General features: G+C 32.1%; 1 long non-coding RNA gene across 1 annotated transcript; it reads right to left on the reverse strand.

Annotated features, from left to right (window-relative positions):
* Positions 1 to 7,799: 7,799 nt before the first annotated feature.
* LOC112507389 lies at positions 7,800 to 10,892 on the reverse strand. Its single transcript, XR_003068522.1, has 2 exons — positions 10,822 to 10,892; positions 7,800 to 8,498 (listed from the first exon to the last, which is right to left on the reverse strand). It is a non-coding gene; the product is annotated as an uncharacterized LOC112507389 (long non-coding RNA).
* Positions 10,893 to 17,671: the final 6,779 nt, after the last annotated feature.

The raw sequence follows: 17,671 nt of genomic DNA on the forward strand, positions 1-17,671 counted from the left end.
CCTTTCTATAGCATAGTACGGTATGGAGCCGATTAGTTGACTCTACTACCCACCAACTCCATGAAAGGATGTCTGCTCATGAATAGGCTTTTGTACTATTCACTGTAGCAAATGACAAGTCTTTCTCTAAAGGCTTGGTGCGTGTTCAAACCCTACTGCATTGCATTAAATGTGCATTTAATGCAATGGCTATAAATAGATGTGTTCTATCTCCATGCAGAGATGCTCTTACTCTTGAACCCTAACTTACGTTCATACGTGAAAGAACACACATTTAAGAACACAATATGCTTATCTTTAAAAGCAAGTTAGAATCCCTTTTAAGTATTCTAAATAGTTCTTACCCAGAAAGAACTTACATTTCTTCTAAGTCGCTTACAGCAAATCATTTCTCTTTGATAAGAATTAGTGTGTAACTTAGATTGTTTAGATAGGTTATCTTTACCTTATCTTTCCGCAAACAATCTTGTAAAATCTGTATTGATCCTTCTTTATCAATATACATTTTAAATTTGAAAAGTTTACTGTGTTTGTATTGATCCCCCTTCTACAAACTGTTATACACATCTTCTAGACCCTAACGGGACCAACATTCTTTATCAAATAATATTTCGGTCCATTAAAATGGATTGTTGGTAAGCATTAACCAGGTAAAAGTCTTATACCTCACTTATTGGGTAAGATTGTCAGTCCTTACTATGCCTCTTACCGGTACATTCTCATTCTTTGGCATGTTCACTCGGTAAAAGTTAGGTAAATGGCCCCTAAGCGTAACTTTTTGCAGGACGAGAACCTTTTCGTTGCAAGATTTGTTTCTATAATCGAAATATGGCATCTGGTTGCTGAAAAGGTTCTTCATTACATGTTTCTCTTTTAATTGTTTGTTATTTTGAAGCTTTTTTACAGTCAACAGTTTCTTATTGGTTGTTTTAAATCTTTTTTCATACAAGCAACTGTGTCCACTAGGAGCCCCAAGTCAGACAACCAATACATTTGGGAAGCAGCACCTCGAGGTGACGATTCTTCAGATTCGCTTCATCTCAGACAACAATTCTTGAGGTTGTTAGTCTTTCGATATGAAAACTTTTTATATGTTGAATAGTACTAGATTCTTTCACCAGGAGTTTCCAACTCCATCTCCTCTTAACATGTGTTAATTTGTAGGCTCTCAATATGAATTTTTTTAGGGGGTTTAATTAACCTTAGTTGTATTATTTTTTTAAAGGGGGTTTAATTCATTTGTTGAAGTATTTTTATGGTTTTTTGTTGGTTAATGATTCAACGCCATCTTTCTATGAGACAAATTATAACAACGTTTGGTTGTTTTCGTTTCTATATAGTGTAAGAATTTTCTTAGTCGAATTCGTTGTTTATAGGAATTTTTTTTTATTTTTTTGATTGTTTTCGAAGTACCTTTTCGAGTTTTTGGTTGATTTTCAATGATTTTTTTGTGTTTTTGGTTGATGTTCCCACTATTTTATGTTATTTTGGAGCACCTTATAAAGTCTACCAGATGCACTAGGATAATAATAAGATGAGATCTGAATTTTTTATCTATCTGTGGTAACTAGAACCATAACTTTTATCTATTCAAATATATTAATTTATAGAGATTAAGCACATCTTAGCGTTGTAATGTCTTAAAATTCATGTAAACAAAACCATAAAAGATTTAAAATCATTTACAATCATGCTTCCTATATATATATATATATATATATGTATATATATATATATGTATGTATATATATATATATATATATGTATGTATATAGAGAGAGATTTGGGATCATGTGAGACAAGACTGCTTTTGTGAGACACGTGAGACAAGTTTTTATACTTGAAACTTCACAGCAAAACGCTTTTAAGATAATATTCACAATGTTTTGTTGTGAAGTTTCAAGTGTAAAAAACTTGTCTTACATAAACCCAACCCTATATATATTTATATATAGACTTGGGATCATGTGAGACCAAGGGTTTTTCGTGAGACCCGTAAACTAATTCTCAACCCTTGGATTAGATTTACAATCTGACAATCTGAATATTAATAAACGCCACGAGACTTCTTAATAATTACAAAATTGTCACCATGCAATTTAAGCCATTTATTCATTAACTTAAAAAGTTGATCAATGAACATAAATTGGTCTTACGGGTCTCACAAAAAACTCTTAGTCTCACGTGAACCCAACCCTATATATATATATATATATATATATATATAGAGAGAGAGAGAGAGAGAGAGAGAGAAAGAGAGAGAGAGAGAGAGGCGAGATCAAATGAAAACCGTCTAATTCTTAGAAACCGTGTAAACTAATTTCGACCAATAGGAAAATTCCTTTTTTTCTTAATTAAATTTAATCATTAAGGGCAGATTTGTTATTTACATTGTTTTCTATTAAGTATGAAAGTTATTAATAGATCTTAATTAAGGTAACATAATAAAGAAAATTTTATAAATAGTTATATTTAAATGTTTATTTAAATTAGAATTTTAAAAATTGAATATTGTTATTTGGTTTCTCGGTTTATTAGTGGTAATAATATGAAAATCGAAAATTATTATATTCATTAATCCACGAAATCAGTAACAGATCCAAACAAAGATTCATGAACCGGTAAAAATATAATCAGTTGTGAAACATATTCATGTTAGATTTGTTCATGAAAACGTTTATTGAAGAGCTTGTTTTATGAAACGTATGCAGATTGGTTCGTGAAAATGTTCATTGAGGAGCTTGTTTTATGAAACTTTTGGGGATGAACTGGTTGCGTAATATAATATTCTTGCATAATCTTGTTTTCTTATCAACAATTATTGATGAAATTGTTTCATTTTGTTTTATTTTTACAAAGCATATAATGGTAAATGCATTGACTCTATGAAACGTGTTCGTATTTAGAGAAATTGGCTGATAAAATGGGTGCATAAAGAAAGTAAAACTATTTCATAATTTATAAGAAAAATGTTGTGTAATTAACGAATAGTGAAACAATTTCATCATTGATGAAATTGTTTCATTTTTTTTTAAGTTTTCTTTGAATGATTTTGTTCACTTAATGGTTAACAAAGCATGTAGTGGTAAATGCATTGACGCAATGAAACGTGTTTGGATTGAAAAAAATTTGCCGATGAAATGAGTGCATAACGAAAGTGAAATCATTTCATAATTGTTAAGAAAATGTTGTGTAATTAGCGAACAGTGAAACAATTTCATAATTAAATTGAAACGGATTCATCTACCAATAACATGAAAATGACAAATGTCTCATCTAGCATTACGTTGATTTGTGTATTGATAAAACTGTGAAACCATTTCGTTCATGAAATGTAGTAGTAAATTTTTATTATTATTATTCAAAAGGTTTCATTATGTTAAATTGATTATAGTGTGTTTTATTTTTATTGTTGATCTATTTTAATGATGGATATAATTTTATTTATAATATTTGAATATAAAATTAATATATTATTTTACAAATGATTTTGTTTCATTAATGTTACGATATACATGATATTGTTGTCATCAATATTACCACTATCAAAGTTACCATTTTGCCCTTATAGGAATTATAAAATAATTTTTTTTTAATTTTCTAATATAATCTAAGCTAATCTTGACCATTGATCAAGAAAATGAATGGATAAGATTGGCTTACATGATTTACACAAATGAAAGCGGTTTTCATTTGAAATAGTTAAAGAAAAACTCAAGAACCACTAGTACATAGATATATCTATGGCTAGGATAAATTTTAGTGTATTTTCTATTGATACTTTAGATACTTGATAATACTGATAGTTGTTAGGTGGAATACCATGTAATATTCTAGATTGATATAACCTATATGAGATTTATTTGGGGTCACATGTTTGAGAAGTGACATGTCTAAGTTCTCATAATTATCATGAAGACGGATTTCCCAAAACTGAAATGAACACAACAGTAAGAATTAAATTATGTATAGATCAGAGTCGTCTTTTAGCATGTTAAATGCGAGATTTTGAACAGGGCCTCTAAAATTTTGGGGCCCAATTTTACATATGTTTAGGCCATTTTCATCAATTTGTGTAAAACTATAACCCAAATTGTGTAGGTTCGAATTATTAATTGTTTAGGTTTAGATTCAAATTATTAATGATTTAGGTTAAGGTTAAGTTCGGATTGTTTATCGCTTAGGATTAGCATCCCTTTATGCTTAACATATATGTATTATTGTTATCTCTTATTCAATGCCATCAAAAGTTCTGGATGTAATAGGGTCTCCAAAAATATTGGAACATCCCTGGTATAGATATGATATTTGTTATACTTATCGTCTTTATTAATTATAAATGTGGTTAGTTCAAGACTGATGTTCACTACCCACAAAGTAGGTTCGATAAGTATAGTCACTATGAAAAGTTCAAGTCTAACTAACAACTTTCTCCGAATATGGTTTACATTATCAAACTATAAGCAACAATTAACAAATGATTAAGAGTCGAAAATCAATTTATCCTGAGATGTCGCTAAACAAACACTCTTTGTATCAAACCAATACATTCTCTACAGGATTCTGCTCAATCATGAGCAATCCCGTCACCTAAAAAAGGATCTCCTTAAAAAATCTAGAGAAATGAAAAGTTTTCCCGTAGTTTTGATCTCTGGAACTCCTTTAGCAACTCCTTCTTGATTTGATACAGAAGTATTAAAAAGTTGACTAAAATGTGTTGTTTCACTATATAAACTTGTGTTATTCAAATGGAAGTTCAGCCCCAATTTTAATACCCCACGTAGTTAATACTACTGATGTTAAAAGATGCATCGGAGAAGGCCGTTTCTAGGCGATGATAGAACATATACTTCTCCTAGTTTTATTAAACAAAATATAAAATTTAATTGACTAAAAGTTTCATGACCGTCTATTAATTATTTTTTCAGAAAGTAAAATGTACTCGTGTAATTCATAATATACATCTCGATTTTTTTAATGTTTCGTCTTATTTTTTGTCTATGTCGATGTTATAATACAGTTTTATGTGGTTTTGAGAAAACGATAATGTTTTAATTTTAATGAAATATAAATCTGAAGATATCATAAAAATTTGAAAAATCGATCAAATTAACTATTTAAAGGCTCTCATCTTTTAGTGTAATTTTTTAATCATATTTTTTAATTATGTTTTAGTTTAGGGTTAATAGCGAAGTAATTTATTTTTTCTTCAATAATATAATTTTTTTATAAAAATAATGATTAAGTATTATGTTAGAATTAAATAATTATCTTAATTATATTTTAAATTTTTTATATTTAAAATGAGATATTTATCATGAATTTGATTATGTTTATCTACAGCTATTTACATGAATTCAAACACGAAGCTCTGATAAGTTGTCTTTACGTACAATTTACTTGTAGTATTGAATTTTAAATGATATGCATTAATAAAAAATAATGCATCAAATGGTTTTTAAGAGTTTTTATAAAATGTTTTATAATATAATATAGATATATTATCAAGGTCGATTTTATAATATCAATGGAAAAACTTAGACCATCATTTTGTAATGGCAATTGGAATGATATTAACTCCTATTTATTCATTATCTATGCCACACCAGATGTTTTATTTATTTTTCTTTCTTTGATGGAAGGTAAAGGTCATTTTTTAAATGGTAAGAGGGATCTTGAACTAAGAAATAGACTTTAAAAACTAAAATAGGGTATCCTGAGCAATTGGTAAGATCTAGTATGGATTGGATGGTAGTTGGAGTCGGCGACTCTCCTAGGTTTCACTTATCAGGGATCCTAGGGAAGAGGATCAAGTTGGTATCAAATACCCATAGAGAGCGATTTACAGTACTTGTATGCAACCAAAATTTTATTAAAAATGGGAGCGTATGGAACTATGGACTGATTCAGATTAATATGGAATTATAACATGGGGCTTTCTGTTGGGATATTGGCTTTAACGTTTCCCAACAACCCAAGCAATGAACAATTATAGAAAAATTAAGAAGAAAAGAATTTACATAAAGACTCCAACTATGGTTGATGTTTGTTTGATGAGTTGGTTTGTCTCATCCTTGTGACACGACAAATTGATGTTTGATGCGATAACTATTGTTTATATATTGACTTTCAAGTTTGACTTTCTAATTTTTTTGGTGATTTTCACCATTTAAAGATGTTAGGGGATTACTCACTAGACCTTATGGTATAATCCTCATTTTGTTTTAAAAATGTGCATTTCAGGACAGTACATCCGGAAGGTAAAGGAAACGGGAAGATGTGAGTGGAAGTCTCTTAGTTTTTGCATTTTTGATTATATACTAAACTTGAGTTTCGTGGAAGTTGTTCATTACATAAGCTTGGGAACCTGTTATATTCAAGTCATGTAATTTAAACAAAAAGTTTGTAATGCTTTTATAAGTACCGTTGTGTATATTTTGGACATATATGTATTATTCTGAAGTTTTTTTTTAAGTATATAATATTTATATACGACAAATGCAACAAATAAACTCACACACCCTCCTCACCGTTGGTGAGGTTTGAACCCTTGACCTCCTAGGAGGCCAATGACTAGGATATCGCTAGGCCGAAGGCCCTTTGGTATTATTATTCTGAAGTTCATGTTATGTGAAACATGTATTATATATGCACATATGGGGAGTGGTCTTACAAAATGCATAGAATGTAAATGTGCATAAATGAAGAATATTACTGTAGCAACAATCAAGTACCAAAAGCTTTCAAGATTAAAATTAAAAGGCAAAAAGGTTTAGAGACCAGAACTTGTAGTAAGTTACAAACTCCTTACTTGCTTACTTACAATAAAACTAGAGTTCACTATTTATACTAGCATAAAACACAAAGTAGGAAGTACAAAAGTAAACGTCCATGAGGTATTATCCAACATACAAACATGGAGTCAACTCCTACTCAAACTAGGTACTTTTAAGTAGGCATCATTGGCTAGATCTTTTCATTTCTCCTCCAGATATTTTGTTGACTTCATCAAAAGATGTTTCCATTCAAAAATTAAGCGTCAAGATTTTTCACTAGCCCTTAGTGGTTGTGATCTGCTCTCCCTTGCTATAGTAGTAACTACTCTAGTAACACACTAATTAGCCAAATTACTCAAAAACAAGCAAACAAAACCAAATCCTACAATTTAGCTCTAGACCTTAATAAGATAAGAAATATGAATAAAAACTCAATATGTGTTATAGGAATTATAAAACTAAGCAAAATAAGATCCTAATTAAGTGCTCAAGAGTTATTTCTACACCCTTGTCACTAACTTCTTTCTACTCTCTAAAACAAAAGAACAAAGAATAAAATAATTAAAGTATATTTTACTGGGATGACTTGAAACCTAAACCTTAAACCCTTTTTTATAAGTATGAAATCCCTTTCATCTTTCATTACTCCAGGACAAACCCTTCAAGCTTTTCTTTTCTCTTAATAAAAAATTCTCTAAGGTGGAGTTTGATTCACAAAATGTTTTTGGATGGAATGAAATCTGTCAAAGGAATTTGACTTTAAAGAAATTGGAATAAAATGTTTTCAAGTTTGACCACCTGTTTGTTTGGCATAATTAGAATGTAATCTATTAAAGGAATTGGAATTTGTCCGTTTGATTCACAAAATGTAGCTTTAAAATACCCTTTTTGATAAATTAATTTTTTTAATTTAAAATATTTTAATATAATAATTATTGATTACTTAAAATTTTTTAAAGTAAAAATACTTTAATAAAATAATAATATACACAACTCAAATATAACCATACACCAAATGACGTTACTAAATAGATATTAAAATTGCTTCAAAATCCATCAAAAATGTTCAAAATAATTACATGCCACCATCATTAAACAATCGTACATATGATGCCAAAATACTAAAGCATGTTCAAATACATGTTCCAAAAGTCATTTAGCTTCATAGTTTTCAAAAAAGGATTAAAAGCACAATCATTCTTGCAAAATGTACCTCACAAACTCTTCTCGAGCTTCTCCTTCATAGTTCCAGAAGCTTAACACGGATTGAGGTTCACGTATTATTTTTCTCAGTGCTTTAAACTTTTCCATTGAAGTAAAATTCATTTTGGCGAGTTCAGAACCAACCATGGAAGTCTTTTGATGTAAATCTATCTCAACTTGTACCAACTTGTCCGATGATTTTAAAAGTCTATCTCCAAGCATAACAGCAACATTAGTTATTACATCAATAAGAGGATCACCTCGACCCTTGCGCTTTCTACTACCTTGAAATGTAGACTCTTGACTTGGCATTTGGCTATCTTCTGTCGGATAGTCCATGTTTTTATCAGATTGTTGTTCTTGAAAGGGCATCTGGTAATCTTCCATGTCAGCATTTTCTTCTAAACCATCATAGTCTCTTGCCTGATTTCCATGAGCACGATCTTTTCCAGAAACATAAGACAAGTCTTCAAAATGAGAAAATGGTTTGTTTCTCTATTTTGAAGCCTCTTTGTGTACCTAAATTTGCAAAAGACATAGAAACGTTGAAAAAACAATTTTTAACATGGTAATATATAATATATAGTCATATGTACCATTATATTTAATAACGATAAAAATCAAATTGTACTATTATATTTAATAACGATAAAGATCAAATTGTACCATTAAAATTAATAACGATAAAGATGAAATTGTACCTAAGATAAATAATTTCCAACACAGTGACTCCCCCGGTACTTGGCACTTATATCACTCATACCCATTTCTCATATGGCATTTTGTTTTGCACTCTCTTTCGGTGCACTGACATTCAAAGTTCATCTTAGCCTAATATAAAGATTGCAGATGTAACATGACATGTTTGGAGTTAAGGGCAGGGGTTCAATGAATGATGCTATTACTAGACTGCTGTATGAATCGTGGTTAATTGTAACACAATGTACTGATGTCATGACTTTGTAAATTGCAATGACTTTGCAACTTATCGATGTAGGCTTCTTCGTTTGCTTGGATTCTTTCCTGTCTGTGCTAACTATCATGCCAATGAGGATTCTCACAACCTTTTGGAGGCTTCTAAAAACTTGGTATATTCTGTTGCAATCTCAAACTGTAGGTCATCAAGTCAGTGATTTCTTGAACTTACTTTTTACCAGCTTAATGATAAGAAGTTTTGAGTCGGTCAACCGTTTTGTAATTTGGAAGTGGAACTAGCAAGCAGTCATTATATGCCAAACATTTGTTCTATCCTATGTTTTTGCTATTCATTGGTGACCCTTCTTTTCTTTACTATACTTTCTTCATATACTGTAACGAGTTAACAAACTTCTAGTTTTGGGTATTGTAATACAGTGCTTATGAAATAAAACAATAGTAAGATACAAAGTACAGTGGTTCTCAAGTCTAATGGATCCTAAAAAGGTCAATCCGCTAACCGTGGAAAGCAGCTGCACCTTTTATGGGATGCTAAAAAGCCTGCGTGTTTTTAAATAAATATTCACCTGTTTCACATACCTAATATTTAAGATCAAATTGTACCATTATATTTAATAACGATAAATATCAAATTGTACCATTAAATTAATAATAATAAAGATGAAATTGTACCATTACAAACCATAAAAATGAAATTGTACTATCAAATCAAATAATGGTGTAAAACTGCACCATTATGTCCTACAAGACTCCAACAACAATACCAAAATGAAATTCACCTCAATCCCATTGGTAAAGACGGCCGTTTTGGGTGAAACTAGAAGACGGCCGTAACCGTTGGTAAAGACCGCCGTTTTTGGGTGTAAGACTGCATTTTCTGTTTACATGATACGAGTAGTTTACAGGTTTTCTATATATTATGTTGGCATGTGTGTAGGAGGAGGCATTTTCTGTTTAAACCACTTCTATGAAACAGTCCGTTAGCCAGCCCATTCGAAAATGGTATAATTGGGAAATTGGTGGGTAAGGCCAAGGCTTAAGGCTTATGATGGTTTGGTTTGCCATAAGGCTTATGATGGTTTGGTTTGCCACAAGTAAATACATAGAAATCAGCGGTGCTCTGTTTCTGTGGTTGGCCATAAGTAAATACATTAGTTTGTGATTTAATGGAAATTTTTAGTTGAATAACTTTTGCTGGCATTTGGTTTCTTGTTATAAGCAAACACTTGTTCTTGCTTAAATTCAAACAATAAGAATTATTCGCAAAAAAATTATAGCTTTTGGACAAAAATTGCTAAGTATGAACGGTTATTATGCATTTGCACATTCTCAGTTTGTCCAGAATTGGTAGTTCTTGCAAACCACAGTGTTTGTTTTTGAAATTTTTTTCTTCGAGAACTGTGGTTAGTTTGTAATGAAAGTTAAGCAAGATAACTTGAGCTACAAGTAAACCAAACCAAACAACCCAATAAATTCCACCACGCATAACTTGAACTACGATTGAACTAATCTGGGTAGAATTAGTCAATTGGCCATGGAGTGCATTTGATTAGAGTTCACATGGCAATATAAGCAATAGAAACCAGTACTACATATGGTAGAAACCAAGCAATAGAAACCACTTTACACTATATATACAATACACAAATGTTAGAAACCAAGCAACATTAATCAAGAAATTGAAAAAAAACAGAAATCGAGCAACAGAAATCAAGCAATGGAAATCGAGCAACAGTAATCACGCAATAGTAATCAAGCAATAGAAATCGAGCAAAAGATTAGCAAAAGAAATCGAACAAAATCGTGCAAGTAGATTCATAATCGTGCAAGCAGATTCAAAATCGAGCAAGAGAGAGAAACTAAATCGAGATCGAGCAAGAAGAAACCGAAAGATGAGAAATCAAACCTGTAACTGTGTTCGATGGAGAAGCAGCAGATCGAGCATGTTGTCGGCTTTTGTGATGTTAGGGTATTATGAGATTGGATGAGTGGTAGATTGGGAATTATGAAAATAATAAATTTTATTCCATTAAAATCTCAATTATTTATTAAGGAATGTTAAAATTTCTATTCATGAAATTTACGAGAATTTGAAGATTCTTTTCCATTAAAAAGAATAAAACAAACGAGAGAGGATGAAAGCATTAAAAAAAATAAACTAAACGAGAGAATGAAATTTGATCAATGAAATTCAACATTTCGATTTTATCAGATTCCTTCATAATTTACGAACCAAACGTTATCCTTAAATATTGTTGAACACATATTTGACATACACACACATCCACATCCAATTCAATAAGAGATGTATGTTGTAATTTAGTTTATTAATACCAACAACATGTATCATATGAATCTTAAAGGTTTTAATTGTTTTACCATTAGAAACTGTAATTTTAAAAAAAAAAATGGGAAGATGAAACAATTTCACATATTATGGTGAACAAAAAGTTCATTGTTATGTCTCCATAAAGTATACAAGACAATCCACACCCATGAAATCTTAATCATCTTTTAAATATGTCACATGAGATTTTATAATTATCTTGCTACACTGGTTCAATATCATACATCTCTCAAAAATAGTCATCAACTATTTAATCATTTGTAATACTTTGATTTATTTTACTAAGATTTATTGTTATATATTAATAATACAACTATTCTATCTACTGCTTTTAACATTTATAAAACACATTTTGTTTTATCATTTATAACGCATATTTCCATCATTTATGCATATTTTATTTTAATAATATATGAAATTAACTAAACACTAATAAATAAAATAAGTTATATAAAGATTAAATTAACAAGAAAGTTTTTAAGTTATCTACAAGTGGGATCCGTAGAGATAGAAACCGGAACCGGAACCGAAACTGATGGTTCTTAAGATATTGGAACCGAAACCGGTTAGAGCGGTTCTTGAATTTTTGGAACCGGAACTGGAACCGCCGGAAACCGGTTCCGGATACCCGCTTCTTAAAATATTAAAATTTTGTTATTTAGAAATAAAAAATAAAACATTGGCAAAACACTAAATAAATAAACAATAATACAAATTATACGGAATAATTGTTACAAATATTGTTTAACGATTACAAACCATAATATATTAATAGTAAATGTTGAAAGTTTACATACTATAATTGTAAATGTTTAAAGTTTAACGATTACATACTACAAATCCAATTAAACATATGATTTGAAAAAATACGAATCATTTTATCTCAAATTCTTAATCTGGTTTCAACTTCTTGCATACTCGCATTCTCAACCTCGTACGATACCTGTGAATAATTGAGTGTAAAAAAACTACACAAACTCGTAAAAAACTGCACATATTTTTAACTAAAAACTACACATATATTTAACAAAAAACTACACAAATTTTATATAAAAAAAACTGCACAAACTTTGTATAAAAAAACTGCACATATTATATAAAAAACTGCACATATTTTTAACATAAAACTACAAAAATTACATAAAAAACTGCACAAATTATATAAAAAATTAATTATTATTTTTTTAATTGAAAAATACCGGGTACTCACCGGTTCTGGTTAAGGGTACCCGCCGGTTCCGGGTACCCGGTCCTAGAGGGTACCCTGCGGGTAACGGTTCCGAAAAATTGAGAACCAAAACCAGAACCAGAACCAGAACCATTCTCAATCGGTTCCGTATTTTAGGAACCGGAACCACTCATATCGGTTCCGGTTCCGGAACCGGCAGTTCCGGTTCCGCAAGTGGGTACTCAGTTCCGCTGCTCACCTCAACTTGACATTGCAAAATTGAGTTTGAATATTATTAGAAAGGGTAGTTAAAAGATGTTGATCATCTCTCATTGATTTGATGATAATACATTTTACCTTACACGAAGTATTCATGTTTCTGTCTTTCAGTTCCAGAGATCACAGAGTCTGTTCAGTAATCGCTGAAGAACTTGTAATGTAAATCCATCAGCGACAGTGATACTTCAAGAAGACAAAACTCACACCAAAGAACATTCAGCGAAAGTCGAAGACTGAAACTGAAGATTAGAGACTGGCAAGTACGTCATCTGAAGCGGTATTCAGTAATTACAACCTAGTCTACATATGTGTAAAGACTGCCCAAGCCTCAGCGAATGCTGAAGAGACCTTCAGGATTATCCCAGCATTCAGCGATCAAAAGAAGCTTGTGATCATGATTGTTTTTGTCTTGTTCTTATACACACAAAGGACACACCCATACCCTTTCTAAAAGATAGTACGGTACAGAGCCGATTAGTTGACTCTACTACCCACCAACTTTGTGAAAGGATGTCTGCTCGTGAATAGGCTTTTGTACTATTCACTGTAGCAAAGGACAAGTCTTTCTCTAAAGGCTTGACACGTGTTCTAAACCTACCACGTTGCATAAATGGGTATAAATAGATGTGTTCTATCTCCATACAAAGATACTCAATATACACTTTGAACTTACTTACGCTTAATTAAAAAAACACACACATCTAAGAACAATACACTCATCTTCAAAAGCAAGTTAGAATCTCTTTATTGTATTCTAAATAGTTCTCTCCCAGATAGAACTTACTTTGTTCTAAGTCTTTAAAAACAAATCTTTTCTTTATTTGCTAAGAATTAGTGTGTAACTTTAGATTGTCTAGATAGGTTTTATTTACCTTATCTTTTCGCAAACAATCTTGTAAAATCTATATTGATTCTTCTTTATCAATATACATTTTAAATTTGAAAAGTTTACTATGTTTATATTCATCCCCCCCTTCTACAAACTGTTATACACATCTTGTAGACCCTAACGGGACCAACAAATGGTATTAGAGCAGTGTATTCTCTATTCTAGTTGTTTAGTTGTTTTCTGCATTACATTATCTCTTTCTTTAGATAATCTTATTGCTTTCAAATGGCTTTACAAAACATAAACACACACTTTCAAGATAATGGCTCTCTTGCCAAACCTCCCCGTTTTATCCAAGACAACTTTAGTCTTTGGAAAAATCGGATGTCCCTCTTTCTGGAAGGTGTGGATCCTGAAATTCCACACTACATAGAAAATGGACCATATGTTCCATATGATATTTCTCCGGATGTTCCTGAGACAGCTACGATTGTCGCAATTCCTGAGCGGCAGATTCCAAAGCTCCCTCATCAATGGAGCGATGAAGATGAGAAGAAGATAACTATAGACACTCGTGCAAGGTCTATAATAGATATATCTTTTCCAAATGAGGTTTATCACTTTGTGATGAAACTCAGAACCTCTAAAGCCATGTGGGACACTTTATGTGTTCAATATGAAGGAACTTCTCAGGTTCTAGAATCTAGGAAGATTAATCTAGTAAGACAATATGAAAGTTTTCTTTGTGGAAAGACTGAGACATTATCTAAAGTACATCAACGTTTTAACTGTCTTCTTATTGATTTAAGAACTGTAGGCAAGGAATATTCTAATTCTGAAACTTTAACTAAGTTTCTAGAATGTCTTCCTAAATCTTGGGATACTTATTCCATGTGTCTCAAGATGTCTAATGACATGTCCTCTCTTTCTCTCTTTACTCTTTACAGGATCTTGCTTAATCAGGATCAATCTCGTCAGCTGAAAAAAAATTTGATTAAAGATTCCAGGGAAATGAAGAGTTCTCCTTTAACTTTAATCTCTAAAGAAGCTTCAGCTGAAATCCCATCTTTTTTTCTTCTTCTCTTCCTTCTGTTGTTATTACTGAGTTAGATTCTACTAACTCTGAGGATGTATAAGAATTTGATATTGCAGATTTTGATGACTCGCTGGCATTATTAACTAAATCTTTTAGGAGATTCGCCAATAAACGTAACTTCTGTAGATCTCCTTCATTGACCATAAAGAAAAAGCCAAAGTTTGATAAGATAGACAAGGCTTTAGCGATCTGCTACAACTGGCACCGCACAGGTCACTTTGCTGGTGAATGTAGATCCAAGAAGGCTGTGACGCCATCTTCCAAAACCCATCCTCCTTCAAATCCAGGGATGATAAGTACCTGAAGCTGAAGGAGAATGAGAAGTACAAGAAGATGAAGAACAACCAGCGAAAGGCCAAGGGTCTTGTCACTGAGAGCATGATTGGGCTGATTCATCTGATGAGGAAGATGCGGCCTATCTCTGCTTAATGGCCAAAGATGTCAAAGAGGAAGCTCCAGAGACATAAACTTCAAATGATCCCTCATCATCTTCACCTGCTCAGGTATGTATTCTGAATGAACCCTCTTCTTCCTCTTCTTCTAGCCTACTAGCGTTAGACATGCTGACAGTGGATCTTTACAATACCCTGAATGACAAGTCTAAAGCAGAAATGCTTAATCTTGATCTTTAAGAACAGTTGAAGATTTTTCATTCAAAGATCAAAGAGCTGACCAAGGTTGAAAAAAACCTTAAGGATGATGTCATTGTGAACCATGCCATCATTGTCGAACGTGAACAGGCTATAGCTGAGCGTGAGCGAGCAATCGTTGAATTTAAGGCTGAGAAGGTTACCATAGAAGGATGGTGCAAAGCCTCCGTCAAGGCCTCTGAGATCATTACTGCTCAGATTCTGGCCAAGATAAAGACTGGTATTGGATTTTTCTATGATCAGGAAGACAATGTCACTGGCAAGTCCATGCTCAAGTTTGGCACATTTGTCTCTTCTATTCCTGACACTTTTTCCTCTCAGTTTTCTTTAACTTCATAACAGAGTGATAAAACCTCGTCAAGAAGAGGCATGGCTATTATAGATCTAGCTCAAGTATCTAAAGCCATTTTATTCTTTGCTTCTCATTCCATTGATAAAGTAGTTTCGAAATCTGTCTTTTAGGAATGGCGGCAGTCATAGCAATAGCAGGAACTGCTAGAGAAATTTCAAATAGAACATAAGATCCATTTTCAATATAGAATCGAATCTCAGGATCTACACCTTCTAAGAAAAGAGACATCTGATTCTTCCAGAAACTTAAGTTGTCTCTGACGAACCGGGGAGGTTTGGCAAGAGAGCCATTGTCGTAAAAGTTTGTGTTTATGGTTTGCAATGTCATTAGAATGATAAATAAATTATCTGGAAAGAAGAGATAATAAAACATCAATAAAACACTGATAGACACGAAAACAAACACTGCTCTGATACCACTTGTTGGTCCTAGCCGGATCTACAAGAGTTTTAGGGTAACAGTTTGTAGAACCGGGGAAGGGGGATGAATAAAAACACAACTTTCACTTTTTAAAATCCTTTATTGATAAAGAAGATCAATACATAATTTTACAGATTGTTTGCGAAAAATATAAGATATAGAAATTATCTAAACAATTAAAGAAACACACAAGATACAGACAGCAAGAAAGAAAAGACTTACTAAAAGAAAAGGTTAAGAAGTCTTGTGCTCTTCATTGGTTAGAGTGGTTGAGAGATGAGGGGTTAACTAAGAAGTTTAAACTTATCAGCTATTTATACATGTTGCATTATATGCAAGTCAGACGGTACACAGCACGTGGGAAGCTTCTAGAGGTGAGCTTGTCCTTTGTTACAGATATACATGCTTTTGCCATATATGAATAGTAGTCTTTCACAAAAGTAGGTAAGCACACTTGGAGACAATAGAGTGACTCCGTATGATACTTTACTTTAAGAGTATTGGGTTTATCCTTTCTGTGTAGAAGGACAAGACAAAAACTAATCTTGTTCAACAAGATTCATTTGATCGCTGACACTAGAATAATGCTGAGGTTTCTTTAGTGTTTGTTGAATTTTGAGTAGATTTCACACTTGTGTAAAATGATTGGTATCACTGAAAATTGCATCAGATCACGAACTTGCTTGTCTCTGTCTTCAGCTTTATCTTCGATATCACTAAAGGTTCTGTGGTGTGAGTTTTGTCTTCCTGAAGAATACTTGTCTCTGAGAGAATTACAATACATGTTCAACGTTCACTGAACAGGCTCAATGAAGATCACTGAAGCTGAATAAAGAGATAGTACACTTCATAATATAAAAAGAATCATCATCAAGTCACTGAGAGAGAGAATCAACAACATAAAATACGTAAACACTTATATTTTGCAAAGGTTATATATGGCTATTATTGCTAGAGGTCATGGTGAAGATGTTGGTGGTAACCCTCCTCGTGGTCCACATAGGATACTGATCATGTGAGAGAGGTAAGTTACTATTCACAATAATTTTCTAATTTTTTGAGTAAAAACTATATGCAGTACAAAAAATATCCAAGGTAGGTCTAGGAGTTTAAACCTATTGTCCACATTCAAGGCCAATGGACGCAAACATTTTTCCAATCGAGTTTGATCAAGCAGATCTTCACACCTATCAACCCGCTGGAGCTAACCATACTTTATTCACTAGATGCATCGGGAATTGGATATGTTTCAATGTCCCGACATGCTATGAAAATTGGGACAATGTTCCCGAGAACTTTAAGATGACGATCTTAACTCGACTTTAGGTAAATATATATTATTATTGAATTGTTTATATAATTTAATTTAAATATGTTTTCTAACTTCTTTTTGCAGTTTTATTTTCATCTTAGTCTTCACTGCAATGGGCCTGATTGGCCATTTATAATTGCTGGCATTGAGCGATTCTATAAGGATCGTACAGAGACCAAAAAAGCAAGAACAAAAGGCACTTTCTCGATAATGGTTGTTATGAAGATGTAGAGCGAGCAAAACAACATCCACCACAAATTGGAATAATACAATTGATTACTTTTCTGATCTGAAGTATCAGAT

The sequence above is a fragment of the Cynara cardunculus genome, assembly GCF_001531365.2.
Source record: "Cynara cardunculus var. scolymus isolate 2C chromosome LG 2, CcrdV1, whole genome shotgun sequence".
NCBI classification, from domain to species: Eukaryota; Viridiplantae; Streptophyta; class Magnoliopsida; order Asterales; family Asteraceae; genus Cynara; species Cynara cardunculus.